Source organism: Semicossyphus pulcher, unplaced genomic scaffold (assembly GCF_022749685.1).
Source record: "Semicossyphus pulcher isolate SPU_LCO1_2020_fin unplaced genomic scaffold, fSemPul1.0.p SCAF_23, whole genome shotgun sequence".
NCBI lineage: Eukaryota > Metazoa > Chordata > Actinopteri > Labriformes > Labridae > Semicossyphus > Semicossyphus pulcher.
In genome coordinates this window covers 15,514,419-15,531,087 of record NW_027211697.1, presented here as the reverse complement: position 1 = coordinate 15,531,087, position 16,669 = coordinate 15,514,419, and positions in this window count along the sequence as shown.

Here is a 16,669-nt window from a genome sequence, read left to right as displayed (position 1 = left end):
GATCTACGTTACTCTCTGCCGGGGCGTAAATATTTCACAGATGTACGCCAGCCGCAGTTATACCAAACAATCTATACGCTTATCGACAGCCTTATGAAGAACAAGATCACTTTGATAAGTTTCACAAGTGACATCTGGAGTTCGAGTGTGTGTCTCATGTCCATGTTGAGCCTAACTGGGCAGTTTATTGATCAAAACTTCAAACTAAACAAAGTTGTTCTTTATCCTCAAGAGTTCTGCAGGTCACACACCACAGTTGCATTCAGTGACATGTTACGAGCAACGGGGATACCGAAGGAAAAAGTGCACGTTATTCTAAGAGATGATGCCAAGAACATGGAAAAGGCCATGAGGGATACGGATTTACCCAGCCTGCCGTACATGGAGCGTACACTCCAGCTTCCCGTTGCCGAAGGAGTTTCGTCACGATGAAGCATCACATTTGAAGCATTTAATAGCCTCTGAAAGACGCATCGTTGGCCAACACTCCCAGCTTGCCTACTGGCGACTTCAAAGTATCCAGAAACAACTGGGTCAGCCTATCAAAAGACTTGAGCAAGACGTACCCACCCGATGGAACAGTTCGTTATTTATGCTACAGAGTCTACTTGAACAGAAACATGCACTGTGCGCTTATGGAGCTGACTACAACAGAGTTGTTACTGTTGATCTCAAATCTACTCACGGCTGAAAGGACATTAAATTAAGCTGTCATCAATTTCAAACAATCGTCATTGCATCATTTTTGTTTATCCTTGTTTACAGCCTCTGGATTCACACTCAGCAGCTACTGGATCCACTGGGTCAGACAGGCTCCTGGAAAAGGACTGGAGTGGATCGCTTTCATCAGTGATGGTGGTAGCAACAAATACTACTCTCAGTCAGTTCAAGGCCGGTTCACCATCTCCAGAGACAACAGCAGACAGCAGGTGTATCTGCAGATGAACAGTCTGCAGACTGAAGACACTGCTGTGTATTACTGTGCCAGAGAGCCACAATAACACAAACCATCAGCAGAGCTGAACAAAAACCCCTCAGTGCCTGAACACTTGTAACATGAAGCCACCAGAGGAGGAGCCCTCAGACCACTAATGATTATAACAACAGTCTCAGTGGGACAAACAGGCTTTAAGTGTATTTAGGTGTTAAACACTGCAAAATAGTTCATAGTGGTAGTATCAGACCCTCCCATCAAAATCAGAGTTTCTGCATGTATAAAATGTAAGTCATAAAATTTGCACAAATTACCATAAAAATGGTGCATGTAGTTGAAAATTGTGCTTCTGAAACATCCTTTAGCTGAATCCTTGTTCTTGTAAAACGTCTTCACTTAACCTCAGTGAGATGTGAACCGAAACTACAAGTTAACGTGTCTTCATGATCCAATAAAAATAAAAACAAAAATAAAGATTAAGTTCATGTGAATAAACTTAATCTTTATATCGTCACCTGTCACCTGTCAACACTTGACTCTGATTGGTTGCAGGGTGTCACTTCTTTTCTCACTTTGGATTGTTCTGGCCTCTAAGTCATCCATAAGTTCCTCATAATGGAAACATCATCAGAGAATGTCCCTTTCTTAGTTTTTTAAGAGAACAGTGTTTATTCTTTTCTCTTGATTATAAGCATTATTAACAGGCAATATAAAAAGTCTATCTCTGTTTCTAACTATGCTGATTAAATCATTTGTATTTCTGTCATGAAACAGTATAATAAAGTCTTACTTTAGCAAAGAAATCAGTAGCAATGAAGTTCTTATTCTCAGGCTTCTTTGAATAATTGGTCTATTTTCATGTCAGAAATTCATGTTGTCTCTGATTCAATCATCAGAAAAATACACTGATAGACATTTGAACACAGAGAACATGAAAAACAGCAGACAAGTTACAGCCACAAGCGGCGATGAACGGGCCCTCGCACCCATGGCCACGTTGGGGAGTGTCGCGGCTACGGGGTGTGAGGCAGCCTCGGGACGTGCTGCAGCAGCAGGGTGTGCATGAGCCACAGCATGTGCTGCAGCCAGGGGCTGTTAACCAGTAGGTGGTGCTATCAGCATGACCCAAATTCCTATGTAGATCTGTTCAGGCCGAGACATTGATCAAGCAAATGAAATTTGAAGCTGATTGAAAAATGTATATGAGAGTTACTACTGCCTCTTTCCACTAGGTGGCGCCAAGAGTATGAGTGAAAATGTATATGCAGATCTCTTCAGGGCAGTACCCCCATGAAAAATCACCAGTGCGTGTCACTATAGCTATCATGAAAAAATGACTCTGTTCAGGGCGGGACTCAAGCATATGAAATTTGGTGCAGAGATGATGAAGTACAGCCACGTTATCAAAGCCTTGATGTTAGGCGACGCATCATGGCGAAGGTTATCTTCGCCACGGCACCAGGGTCACGACGTCTGTTGAAACCTCACCGTGTTTTTTCACAAACCTTGATCAAGGTCTTAAGGCTTTCCTGGCCAAAGTTTGATGTTGATGTGTCTTACCACCTTGGAGGGGAAGCTTGGAGAATAAAACATGTAATTTCCTGTTTCCAGTAGGGGGCGCTAGGCCCGATGGGAAATGTTTTCATGTAGTTGTGTTCAGGCAGGGGCTGTTATCATACATGTAAAATATGAAGAACATTGAACATTGTGTATGGGAGTTACAATGATTTCCTGTTTTTGGCCTTTGACCCCCTGCCAAGGCCCCGCCCTTTGATGAAAACTCAAGCTTGTAATAACTTTGAATGTCCAGTGTGTTGTCAATACACTGACTGAGTTTGAAAAGGATCAGATGAAGTCCCTACGAGGCATTCGTTAAAGTATGACCACTGTAAATCACCAAAAACAAGCCTTATTTTGAAATTCAAAGCAAAATGGATGACTTCCTGTTGGGTTTGAGGTATGGGTGCAAGAGGCTGTTTTGTGCGTCTTGACCTGCTATATATACCTACCAGAATTCATACGTGTACGTCAGAGTAACCTTTATGGGGACCCCTTTTTTAAATTTGTTTTTTAAACAACCCTGATCGCTGTACGAGAAGCACTGAAGCATGTCGGGCTTTAAAAACATTTCCCCTTCAATAATGAAGAATTAACACTGACGCACATTTGATCAATGAAAGTGTGTTTGTCAGCATGTTGGGACAGTTCATCATGACTCACAGCAACAGCTGCATTTATGTAAATACATCATCAATACGACTGAACAGAGAACTGTACTTTAAAAAGCTCTCTCTCACCTGTTATGTCTCTGGTTAGTCTTTGACTGACAGCAGATATGCAACAGCAAATTCCTTTAAATTTGCAGATATTTTGTTCCTCCCTTCTTTTTTCTGGGTTATAATTTATCGTTACTCTCCTCATCACCTAACCATCCTCGGGGAACGTAACAGAGAGAATGAGAAAAGTGTAAATGATCATTTTCTACATGAAGTTTTCTTGCTTTGCCCGACCACACTGCAGTTAGAACAGAGGAAACATGATGATCAAATATGACTAAATATGTCGAGGCCACACAAAGAAAATCTCCCACCTGCCCCCAAAACACTCCTTTTCTCTCTGTGAGGAGGAGTCAATGCAAACTGTGATGTCTTCCTCCTCTACTTATGTGACTGCAGAGAGGAGGACAGAGAACAGTGGACACACAGTTTAACATGATGGACTACAGGACAGGACTGCTGCTGTTAACTGTCTGCTGGGCAGGTGAAGATCATCACTATATTCATGTTACATAGCGTATATATCTGTCAGCAGCTGATTTCACTTGATGTTTTTATCCTCTCTCCAGGTGTTGATGCTCAGACTCTGACAGAATCTGAACCAGTGGTTAAACGTCCTGGAGAATCCCACAGACTGACCTGTACAGGCTCTGGATTCACATTCGGCAGCTATGAGATGGCCTGGGTCAGACTGGCTCCTGGAAAAGGACTGGAGTGGATCGCTTACATCTACCCTGGTGGTAGCAACACATTCTACTCTCAGTCAGTTCAAGGCCGGTTCACCATCTCCAGAGACAACAGCAGACAGCAGGTGTATCTGCAGATGAACAGTCTGAAGACTGAAGACACTGCTGTGTATTACTGTGCCAGAAGAGACACAGTGAGAGACAATAACAGGAGAGTCGTACAAAAACTACTTCCTCTATTTACAACCATCACTGGGGACAGTTGGAACATATGTTTGTAATACTGATGTGCCATAATGTAAATTCTTATTATAGATTCAATGTTGAAGTCTTGTTTAATCTCATTCGTCTGAATGTTAAAGTCGTTTCCATCAAGAATTCAACATCATTCATTTGTCATTGCACAACAGAGTTCCACAATGATTCAATGTTTTAGCCCATTCCTGCAACACACAGAACAAAAGGACACATTGTTTAAAGTAGAATAGAAAAAGATACATTGTCATATTTGAGTTATTTACATACTAATACACTGGTTCATTAGCACAATTAAAATTATAATTCTGTTGCATTCTTTTTGGATTTGTTGTTTGGGGGAATGTAAACGGCAGCAACAAGATAGTGCTGATAACTTTATGTGATGAAATCTGAACTGTAAAAACATGACATCTGGGAAATATTATTAACTTTTACAATATTTGAGCACCAAGTATCATTGATAAAAACAGTTTCTCCCCTTGTGAACACTAACATGAAGCCACCACAGGAGGAGCCCTCAGACCACCAAAGATTTCAACATCAGTTCACTGTTACAGCAACAACAGAAACAGTCTTTAGAACATTGGAAATAATAGACAATGTTCCAATCACTGATAAAATAGTGTATGTTGTCACAGCAACAAACTCCACGATACATTATTAAATATTAAAGCATTCAACAACTTATACAAATGAGGTTGATTACTTTGCTCAGTGTTCCTCGTCTCTGAAAGTCAGTTCCTTTTTGATAACATACTAAAAAATATAAAACTGATAAGTTATCAGAATCATACGTGCATTAGAGACTGAACCGGTCTTTAGCCAAAGTCATGGTGGTGTTTATTATTTAGGACATAAAAAATGTGATTTAAACATCAATCTCATTACGTTTGATATGACTGAAGTTTCACCAACTCTTTCTGTGAGACGGAGAGAAAACATTTTAATAAACTTTACTGTCCGATGGATGTAAATAAGCCTCCTTGTGTGTTGCCTTATAAGGACATAAAGTGTCTTCTCCTCTTGCTGGTTTCTAGTTTCTATTCACGGCTGCTCCTTTAGTTTCCAGTAGTCCTCTTCTTCATTGTTACAGCAACGCTGATTTTAATAAATATTATCAATGAATGCTTCTGGTTGTTTGCAATTTGAAAATAAATGACATGATGCTTAAAAATCAAATGTCTCTCAGTGCAAAACATTCAGACATTTATATTCTGTAAATGTTGGGACATTTTAAATGTTGAGTGTTCTGAAATGAAAATATCACATGTGAAGCAAAGGTGATTTCCAGGCATGTTTCTACTCGACTGCCCCTCCCTGCTTCACACACATAACATTCATAAAAACGTTTAAATCATCTCTAAGTCGTCCATAAGTTCCTCATAATGGAAACATCATCAGGGAATGTCCCTTTCTTAGTTTTTTAAGAGAACAGTGTTTATTCTTTTCTCTCGATTATAAGCATTATTAACAGGCAATATAAAAAGTCTATCTCTGTTTCTAACTATGCTGATTAAATCATTTGTATTTCTGTCATGAAACAGTATAATAAACAAGTCTTACTGCAGCAAAGAAATCAGTAGCAATGAAGTTCTTATTCTCAGGCTTCTTTTAATAATTGGTCTATTTTCATGTCAGAAATTCATGTTGTCTGTGATTCAATCATCAGAAAAATACACTGATACACATTTGAACGCAGAGAACATGAAAAACAGCAGACAAGTTACAGCCGCAAGCGGCGATGAACGGGCCCTCGCACCCATGGCCACGTTGGGGAGTGTCGCGGCTACGGGGTGTGAGGCAGCCTCGGGACGTGCTGCAGCAGCAGGGTGTGCATGAGCCACAGCATGTGCTGCAGCCAGGGGCTGTTAACCAGTAGGTGGTGCTATCAGCATGACCCAAATTCCTATGTAGATCTGTTCAGGCCGAGACTTTAATCAAGTAAATGAAATTTGAAGCTGATTGAAAATTGTATATGCGAGTTACTACTGCCTCTTTCCACTAGGTGGCGCCAAGAGTATGAGTGAAAATGTATATGCAGATCTCTTCAGGGCAGTACCCTTATGAAAAATCACCAGTGCGTGGCACTATAGCTATCATGAAAAAATGACTCTGTTCAGGGCAGGACTCAAGCATATGAAATTTGGTGCAGAGATGATGAAGTACAGCCACGTTATCAAAGCCTTGATGTTAGGCGAGGCATCATGGCGAAGGTTATCTTCGCCACGGCACCAGGGTCACGACGCCTGTTGAAACCTCACCGTGTTTTTTCACAAACCTTGATCAAGGTCTTAAGGCTTTCCTGGCCAAAGTTTGATGTTGATGTGTCTTACCACCTTGGCGGAGAAGCTTGGAGAGTAAAACATGTAATTTCCTGTTTCCAGTAGGGGGCGCTAGGCCCGATGGGAAATGTTTTCTTGTAGTTGTGTTCAGGCAGGGGCTGTTATCATACATGTTAAATATGAAGAACATTGAACATTGTGTAAGGGAGTTACAATGATTTTCTGTTTTTGGCCTTTGACCCCCCGCCAAGGCCCCGCCCTTTGATGAAAACTCAAGCTTGTAATAACTTTGAATGTCCAGTGTGTTGTCAATACACTGACTGAGTTTGAAAAGGATCGGATGAAGTACCTACGAGGAATTCGTTAAAGTATGACCACTGTAAATCACCAAAAACAAGAGGCTGTTTTGTGCATCTTGACCTGCTATATATACCTACCAACATTCACACGTGTAGGTCAAAGTAACCTATATGGGGACCCCTTTTTGAAATTTTCTAGGGGACGCTATGGAGCCATTTTGCCACGCCCATGTGCGTAACCCACAAAATAGCAAACTTTTCGTCAGACCTGATGCACAATCCAAATGTGGTGAGTGTTTCGGCATGTTTAAGCTGCGAAATTTGCGCTTCATTTGGGGAGAAAAGAAAGGGTCTTTGCACCCATCGGTGCTCGGGCACCCATCATACGAGTGACTCCGGTTCAATTAAAAATGTCAGTAAATATTAGATTCTAGATTAAATTCTGAAAGCTATGTTATTCAACACAGTGAAATTTGAGGTGTTTCATATTCAGGAATAAAAGAAGGACGATTTATTTTATGTTCCAAAGAATGAGGAAACTGTACATGATCATTTTCTACATTAAGATTTCTTGCTTTGCCCGACCACACTGCAGTTAGAACAGAGGAAACATGATGATCAAATATGACTAAATATGTCGAGAACACACAAAGAAAATCTCCCACCTGCCCCCCAAAACACTCCTTTTCTCTCTGTGAGGAGGAGTCAATGCAAACTGTGATGTCTTCCTCCTCTACTTATGTGACTGCAGAGAGGAGGACAGAGAACAGTGGACACACAGTTTAACATGATGGACTACAGGACAGGACTGCTGCTGTTAACTGTCTGCTGGGCAGGTGAAGATCATCACTATATTCATGTTACATAGCGTATATATCTGTCAGCAGCTGATTTCACTTGATGTTTTTATCCTCTCTCCAGGTGTTGATGCTCAGACTCTGACACAATCTGAACCAGTGGTTAAACGTCCTGGAGAATCCCACAGACTGACCTGTACAGCCTCTGGATTGTCATTCAGCAGCTTCTGGATGAACTGGGTCAGACAGGCTCCTGGAAAAGGACTGGAGTGGATCGCTGCTATAAGCTATGGTGGCGGCAGCACCAAATCCTACTCTCAGTCAGTTAAAGGCCGGTTCACCATCTCCAGAGACAACAGCAGACAGCAGCTGTATCTGCAGATGAACAGTCTGAAGACTGAAGACACTGCTGTGTATTACTGTGCCAGAAGAGACACAGTGAGAGACAATAACAGGAGAGTCGTACAAAAACTACTTCCTCTGTTTACAACCATCACTGGGGACAGTTGGAACATATGTTTGTAATACTGATGTGCCATAATGTAAATTCTTATTATAGATTCAATGTTGAAGTCTTGTTTAATCTCATTCGTCTGAATGTTAAAGTCGTTTCCATCAAGAATTCAACATCATTCATTTGTCATTGCACAACAGAGTTCCACAATGATTCAATGTTTTAGCCCATTCCTGCAACACACAGAACAAAAGGACACATTGTTTAAAGTAGAATAGAAAAAGATACATTGTCATATTTGAGTTATTTACATACTAATACACTGGTTCATTAGCACAATTAAAATTATAATTCTGTTGCATTCTTTTTGGATTTGTTGTTTGGGGGAATGTAAACGGCAGCAACAAGATAGTGCTGATAACTTTATGCTGAAATCTGAACTTTAAAAACTTGACATCTGGGAAATATTATTAACTTTTACAATATTTGAGCACCAAGTATCATCGATAAAAACAGTTTCTCCCCTTGTGAACACTAACATGAAGCCACCACAGGAGGAGCCCTCAGACCACCAAAGATTTCAACATCAGTTCACTGTTACAGCAACAACAGAAACAGTCTTTAGAACATTGGAAATAATAGACAATGTTCCAATCACTGATAAAATAGTGTATGTTGTCACAGTAACAAACTCCACGATACATTATTAAATATTAAAGCATTCAACAACTTATACAAATGAGGTTGATTACTTTGCTCAGTGTTCCTCGTCTCTGAAAGTCAGTTCCTTTTTGAGAACATACTAAAAAATATCAAACTGATAAGTTATCAGAATCATACGTGCATTAGAGACTGAACCGGTCTTTAGCCAAAGTCATGGTGGTGTTTATTATTTAGGACATAAAACATGTGATTTAAACATCAATCTCATTACGTTTGATATGACTGAAGTTTCACCAACTCTTTCTGTGAGACGGAGAGAAAACATTTTAATAAACTTTACTGTCCGATGGATGTAAATAAGCCTCCTTGTGTGTTGCCTTATAAGGACATAAAGTGTCTTCTCCTCTTGCTGGTTTCTAGTTTCTATTCATGGCTGCTCCTTTAGTTTCCATTAGTGCTCATCTTCATTGTTACAGCAACGCTGATTTTAATAAACACATTTTATATTGTCCGTGAATGTTAAAATTGACATTAAGAATCATAATAATGATGCTTTTGGTTGTTTGCAATTTGAAAATAATTAAAATAATGTTTCAATATCAAATTTACTGGCTATAAAAGCTTCACATCAGGCTGTCAGTGGAGTTCACAGCACGTTTTACATAAAGCACGTTTTCTGTAGCTCTGCTGCTGCTGAGGAGCCCGGACCTTCTAAACCTTCCAACAAGGACTCTGCAGCCAATACAGTACCAACTCTAACATTAAACTACATAAACATTCTATAATAACTGCACTGATACAATTTTGTCGTGTTACAAAGTGTTCTTCAAACTCTAGAGGGCAGTCTAGGACTGACTGAGTTTGATACAGGTTACTTGATTTGTCTTATGTGACATGAACACAACGACTGATGATGGTTCATTTGTCCAAATCAAGCCCATGTTCCTATGTCACCTGGTCTGATGATGTAAACTACTAATCCATCAAAACACTGACCTACAAATACTAAATGTCTCTTTGGCTGCTTGATTTTGAGTTTTATCAGAACTTTACATCAAACTCTGTGAAAAATTAAAGGAACAGATAAACTCTGATCCAGGTTTATCCTCCCTGTGAGGAGGAGTCAATGCAAACTGTGATGTCTTCCTCCTCTACTTATGTGACTGCAGAGAGGAGGACAGAGAACAGTGGACACACAGTTTAACATGATGGACTACAGGACAGGACTGCTGCTGTTAACTCTCTGCTGGGCAGGTGAAGATCATCACTATATTCATGTTACATAGCGTATATATCTGTCAGCAGCTGATTTCACTTGATGTTTTTATCCTCTCTCCAGGTGTTGATGCTCAGACTCTGACACAATCTGGACCAGTGGTTAAAGGTCCTGGAGAATCCCACAGACTGACCTGTACAGGCTCTGGATTCACACTCAGCAGCTACTATTTGAACTGGGTCAGACAGGCTCCTGGAAAAGGACTGGAGTGGATCGCTTACATCAGCAAAGCCAGTACTCCTATCCATTACTCGAGTTCAGTCCAGGGCAGATTCACCATCTCCAGAGACAACAGCAGACAGCAGGCGTATCTGCAGATGAACAGTCTGAAGACTGAAGACACTGCTGTGTATTACTGTGCCAGAGAGCCACAGTGAGAGACAATAACAGGAGAGTCGTACAAAAACTACTTCCTCTGTTCACAACCATCACTAGGGACAGTTGGAACATATGTTTGTAATACTGATGTGCCATAATGTAAATTCTTATTATAGATTCAATGTTGAAGTCTTGTTTAATCTCATTCGTCTGAATGTTAAAGTCGTTTCCATCAAGAATTCAACATCATTCATTTGTCATTGCACAACAGAGTTCCACAATGATTCAATGTTTTAGCCCATTCCTGCAACACACAGAACAAAAGGACACATTGTTTAAAGTAGAATAGAAAAAGATACATTGTCATATTTGAGTTATTTAGATACTAATACACTGGTTCATTAGCACAATTAAAATTATAATTCTGTTGCACTCTTTTTGGATTTGTTGTTTGGGGGAATGTAAACGGCAGCAACAAGATAGTGCTGATAACTTTATGCTGAAATCTGAACTTTAAAAACTTGACATCTGGGAAATATTATTAACTTTTACAATATTTGAGCACCAAGTATCATCGATAAAAACAGTTTCTCCCCTTGTGAACACTAACATGAAGCCACCACAGGAGGAGCCCTCAGACCACCAAAGATGTCAACATCAGTTCACTGTTACAGCAACAACAGAAACAGTCTTTAGAACATTGGAAATAATAGACAATGTTCCAATCACTGATAAAATAGTGTATGTTGTCACAGTAACAAACTCCACGATACATTATTAAATATTAAAGCATTCAACAACTTATACAAATGAGGTTGATTACTTTGCTCAGTGTTCCTCGTCTCTGAAAGTCAGTTCCTTTTTGAGAACATACTAAAAAATATCAAACTGATAAGTTATCAGAATCATACGTGCATTAGAGACTGAACCGGTCTTTAGCCAAAGTCATGGTGGTGTTTATTATTTAGGACATAAAACATGTGATTTAAACATCAATCTCATTACGTTTGATATGACTGAAGTTTCACCAACTCTTTCTGTGAGACGGAGAGAAAACATTTTAATAAACTTTACTGTCCCATGGATGTAAATAAGCCTCCTTGTGTGTTGCCTTATAAGGACATAAAGTGTCTTCTCCTCTTGCTGGTTTCTAGTTTCTATTCATGGCTGCTCCTTTAGTTTCCAGTAGTGCTCTTCTTCATTGTTACAGCAACGCTGATTTTAATAAATATTATCAATGAATGCTTCTGGTTGTTTGCAATTTGAAAATAAATTACATGATGCTTAAAAATCAAATGTCTCTCAGTGCAAAACATTCAGACATTTATATTCTGTAAATGTTGGGACATTTTAAATGTTGAGTGTTCTGAAATGAAAATATCACATGTGAAGCAAAGGTGATTTCCAGGCATGTTTCTACTCGACTGCCCCTCCCTGCTTCACACACATAACATTCATAAACACGTTTAAATCAAGAATTCATGAATTTTAAAAAAATAAGTTGAGATAAACACCAATACACGTATGCATGAAGTGATATTATATAATATAATTTCCATCAATAGAACTGATCATTATCAGAATCATGTGGGCATTGGAAACTGAACCAGAAGTCACCTTTATTATTCAAATGGTAAATGGACTGTACTTATAGAGCGCTTTTCTCACTCAGAGCTGCTTTTTACACTACATATCACATTCACCCATTCACACACTGATGGCAGAGGCTGCTACTAAAGTGCCCAACTGTCCTTCAGATATCACATTCATACCCTTTGGCTATGCCACCGGGAGCAATTTGGGGTTCAGTGTCTTGCCCAAGGACACTTCAACATGTAGCCTGAGGGAGCTGGGGATCGAACCTCCGACCTTCCAATTGAAAGACGACCGACTCTACCACTGAGCCACAGCCGCCCCAAACTACAAAACTACAACAAATGAAGCTTTCAATACCAATCTAAACTCTGGGCAGATACCCAGAAACAAAGGAGACAAAACCTCCCACACATGTCGACAGTGAGATCTATAATGAAAGAACATCACGGGCAGTTAACACCTGATAGAGGTTTATATGGGAGCAGATCTTCTGGTGTCAAACAAGAGAAGAACTTACTGCTTCAGTCTGATGAACTGAAAATAACAGAGATAAAAGTCAAATGATATTCCTCCTGAGGAGGAGTCAATGCAAACTGTGATGTCTTCCTCCTCTACTTATGTGACTGCAGAGAGGAGGACAGAGAACAGTAGACACACAGTTTAACATGATGGACTACAGGACAGGACTGCTGCTGTTAACTGTCTGCTGGGCAGGTGAAGATCATCACTATATTCATGTTACATAGCGTATATATCTGTCAGCAGCTGATTTCACTTGATGTTTTTATCCTCTCTCCAGGTGTTGATGCTCAGACTCTGACACAATCTGAACCAGTGGTTAAACGTCCTGGAGAATCCCACAGACTGACCTGTACAGCCTCTGGATTCACATTCAGTAGCCACTGGATGGCCTGGGTCAGACAGGCTCCTGGAAAAGGACTGGAGTGGGTCGCTGCTATAAGCAATGGTGGTGGTTTCGACAAATACTACTCTCAGTCAGTTCAAGGCCGGTTCACCATCTCCAGAGACGACAGCAGACAGCAGGTGTATCTGCAGATGAACAGTCTGAAGACTGAAGACACTGCTGTGTATTACTGTGCCAGAGAGCCACAGTGAGAGACGATAACAGGAGAGTCCTACAAAAACTACTTCCTCTGTTTACAACCATCACTGGGGACAGTTGGAACATATGTTTGTAATACTGATGTGCCATAATGTAAATTCTTATTATAGATTCAATGTTGAAGTCTTGTTTAATCTCATTCGTCTGAATGTTAAAGTCATTTTCATCAAGAATTCAACATCATTCATTTGTCATTGCACAACAGAGTTCCACAATGATTCAATGTTTTAGCCCATTCCTGCAACACACAGAACAAAAGGACACATTGTTTAAAGTAGAATAGAAAAAGATACATTGTCATATTTGAGTTATTTAGATACTAATACACTGGTTCATTAGCACAATTAAAATTATAATTCTGTTGCACTCTTTTGGGATTTGTTGTTTGGGGGAATGTAAACGGCAGCAACAAGATAGTGCTGATAACTTTATGCTGAAATCTGAACTTTAAAAACTTGACATCTGGGAAATATTAACTTTTATTATTATTTATTATTATTTAACAATATTTGAGCACCAAGTATCATCGATAAAAACAGTTTCTCCCCTTGTGAACACTAACATGAAGCCACCACAGGAGGAGCCCTCAGACCAACAATGATGTCAACATCAGTTCACTGTTACAGCAGAAAGAAAAACTTGAGACTTCATGAAAGAACTCTTCTGTTTCCATCAATAGAACTGATCATTATCAGAATCATGTGAGCATTGGAAACTGAACCAGAAGTCACCTTTATTATTCAAACTACAACAAATGAAGCTTTCAATACCAATCTAAACTCTGGGCAGATACCCAGAAACAAAGGAGACAAAACCTCCCACACATGTCGACAGTGAGATCTATAATGAAAGAACATCACGGGCAGTTAACACCTGATAGAGGTTTATATGGGAGCAGATCTTCTGGTGTCAAACAAGAGAAGAACTTGCTGCTTCGGTCTGGTGTGTGAGTGTGTGTTATTTGCCTTCTGTGTTGATGTTGATGGACTTAAGTTAAAGTTAGTGAATTTAAAACAGTGAAAGAAGGAACGAGTGGTATCTTAGTCAAATAGTTGTCACCCTCCTGTGAGGAGGAGTCAATGCAAACTGTGATGTCTTCCTCCTCTACTTATGTGACTGCAGAGAGGAGGACAGAGAACAGTGGACACACAGTTTAACATGATGGACTACAGGACAGGACTGCTGCTGTTAACTGTCTGCTGGGCAGGTGAAGATCATCACTATATTCATGTTACATAGCGTATATATCTGTCAGCAGCTGATTTCACTTGATGTTTTTATCCTCTCTCCAGGTGTTGATGGTCAGACTCTGACACAATCTGAACCAGTGGTTAAAGGTCCTGGAGAATCCCACAGACTGACCTGTACAGCCTCTGGATTCACATTCAGCAGCTACTGGATGCACTGGGTCAGACAGGCTCCTGGAAAAGGACTGGAGTGGGTCGCTGCTATAAGCTATGGTGGTAGCGACAAATACTACTCTCAGTCAGTTCAAGGCCGGTTCACCATCTCCAGAGACAACAGCAGACAGCAGGTGTATCTGCAGATGAACAGTCTGAAGACTGAAGACACTGCTGTGTATTACTGTGCCAGAGAGACACAGTGAGAGACAATAACAGGAGAGTCGTACAAAAACTACTTCCTCTATCTACAACCATCACTGGGAACTTTCAGCTGTCTCAGCATCACTTTGTAAAAAGGCTTCTACAACTTATATTGGACCAAATGTAAAATCTAAAAGTAAATAAAAATGTAATAATGATCGCAGAGTTGAAGTTCATTGATAAAAAAAACAGCTGATCGGTCTGCGGCTAAGCAGCCCCATACACAACAATGTGAGGCTCTGTGTGTTCTGACACCTGTCTATCTGAACCAGCATCAACTCTTTCAGCTCTTTCAGCTACAGTAGCTCTTCTGTTGGATCGGACCACATGGTCCAGCCTTCACTCCACACGAGCATCAATGAACCTCGGCTGCCCATGACCCTGTCACCAGTTCACCTGTTTTCCTTCCTTGGACCACTTTTGGTCGGTACTGACCGCTGCAGACCGGGAACACCCCACAAGAGCTGCAGTTCTGGAGATGCTCTGACCCAGTCATCCAGCCATCACAACTTGGCTCTTATCAAAGTCGCTCACATTCTTACACTTGACCAATTTTTTTCCTGCTTTCAACACACCAATTTCGAGGACAAAATGTTCCCTTGCTGCCTAACATATCCCAGCGACTGACAGGGGCCATTGTAACGAGATTATCAATGTTATTCACTTCACCTGTCAGTGGTCATAATGTTATGGCTGATTGGTGTATACACTGTAGCGTGGCATCAGGATAGGCCTGATCCAGGCCTGACCTGGTCATTTGACCCCAGCAGGAAGAGAGCTAGACCACGAGCTCTGCTATTAATCAAGAGGACACTAATGGACTCAGAGGGGGGGTTTACAACCCTCTCCCTCATTTGTTTCAGTATTCCACAGAGTCAGAATGTAAACCTTGGGACACCTTCCAATAAACTGCAATGATTGTCGTTGTTTAAAAATGTGCATTTAGAATTGTATGTTGAGGATCAGTAACTAAATGCTTTGATCCAAGGACTGTGGACAACAGGGACGAGTCACACTTCAGATGCCAGACTGAAAGACTTTGTGGGTCACATATCTGCTTTCCCCCCTCTCCCTCACACAGAGAGGAGAAGGGAGGGGTGAAACAGAGCTAACTTAGGACAGAGAAAAGGTTGATTCATCACTGTGGCTCTTTTATTTGGTTTAATAGTCTGTAAACACACATATACATTCACATATACATGTGTGTTCACCATGATATGTTTATTACTGAATTAACTTACTTTCATGAACTGTTTGTTTCATTTCATTCTGTGTCTCATAACCCAACAATGTTTGGAGTCTACACGCAGCTGAGAGTCCAGAGGGGGGGGGGGTTATATAGATGAGATTAACAACTTAAATTTAGGTAGAAATAGTTTATTTGATAAGAAAGTTTTGGACAAAGGAGTGGTCAACTTCGCACCGTTTCGCTCAGGACACCGCCCTCGGGAGAAGAGACCCTTAAAATAAGAGACGACACCCCAGGATCGCTCTCTTACTCTCTTCCCCTTTTCCACTCTTTAACCCTTCGCGTTCCTGCATCCTCTTTGACCTGACAGCTGACGAGCGCTACACCCTGCCCCCGGTCTTTTAACCCTTTCTTTATCTTTTAAGTTTTGCCCCGCGTGAAGGCCCGGAGCCTGCGTGCGCCTTGTCGCGCTGAAGACCTCGCGAGTAGACATTGCTCAAAGTAAACTTTAAGCTGTTCTAGCCCTGTGTTCCAAGAACTGAAGACCACAGCTCTCTTTTTGCTCCAATCCTTGCGCTCTGACAAGCCTCGAACCCAGAGCCCAAAAGACGCACGCAGCCTCCATCCAGTACCAGTCACAACACGGAGTGACCTGCACATTGTCATCTAGAGAGACCGAACCGGCCGTGCGGCTGCACCGTGCTCCCTTAACAGGTTTCATTTGAAGCCAAGTTTTCCATCATATTCATCCTATTATTAATCATTTTCATGCTCATCACCATATTTCTTTATCTCATGTGTATTTAGTAGTTGAGTTAATTCTTAATTTAGAACTGATTACGTGCTTTGCATGTGTAAAGTACTAAGCCTCTGTACACCACGAAACAAACTCAATTCTAGACTGTAGCAACCTT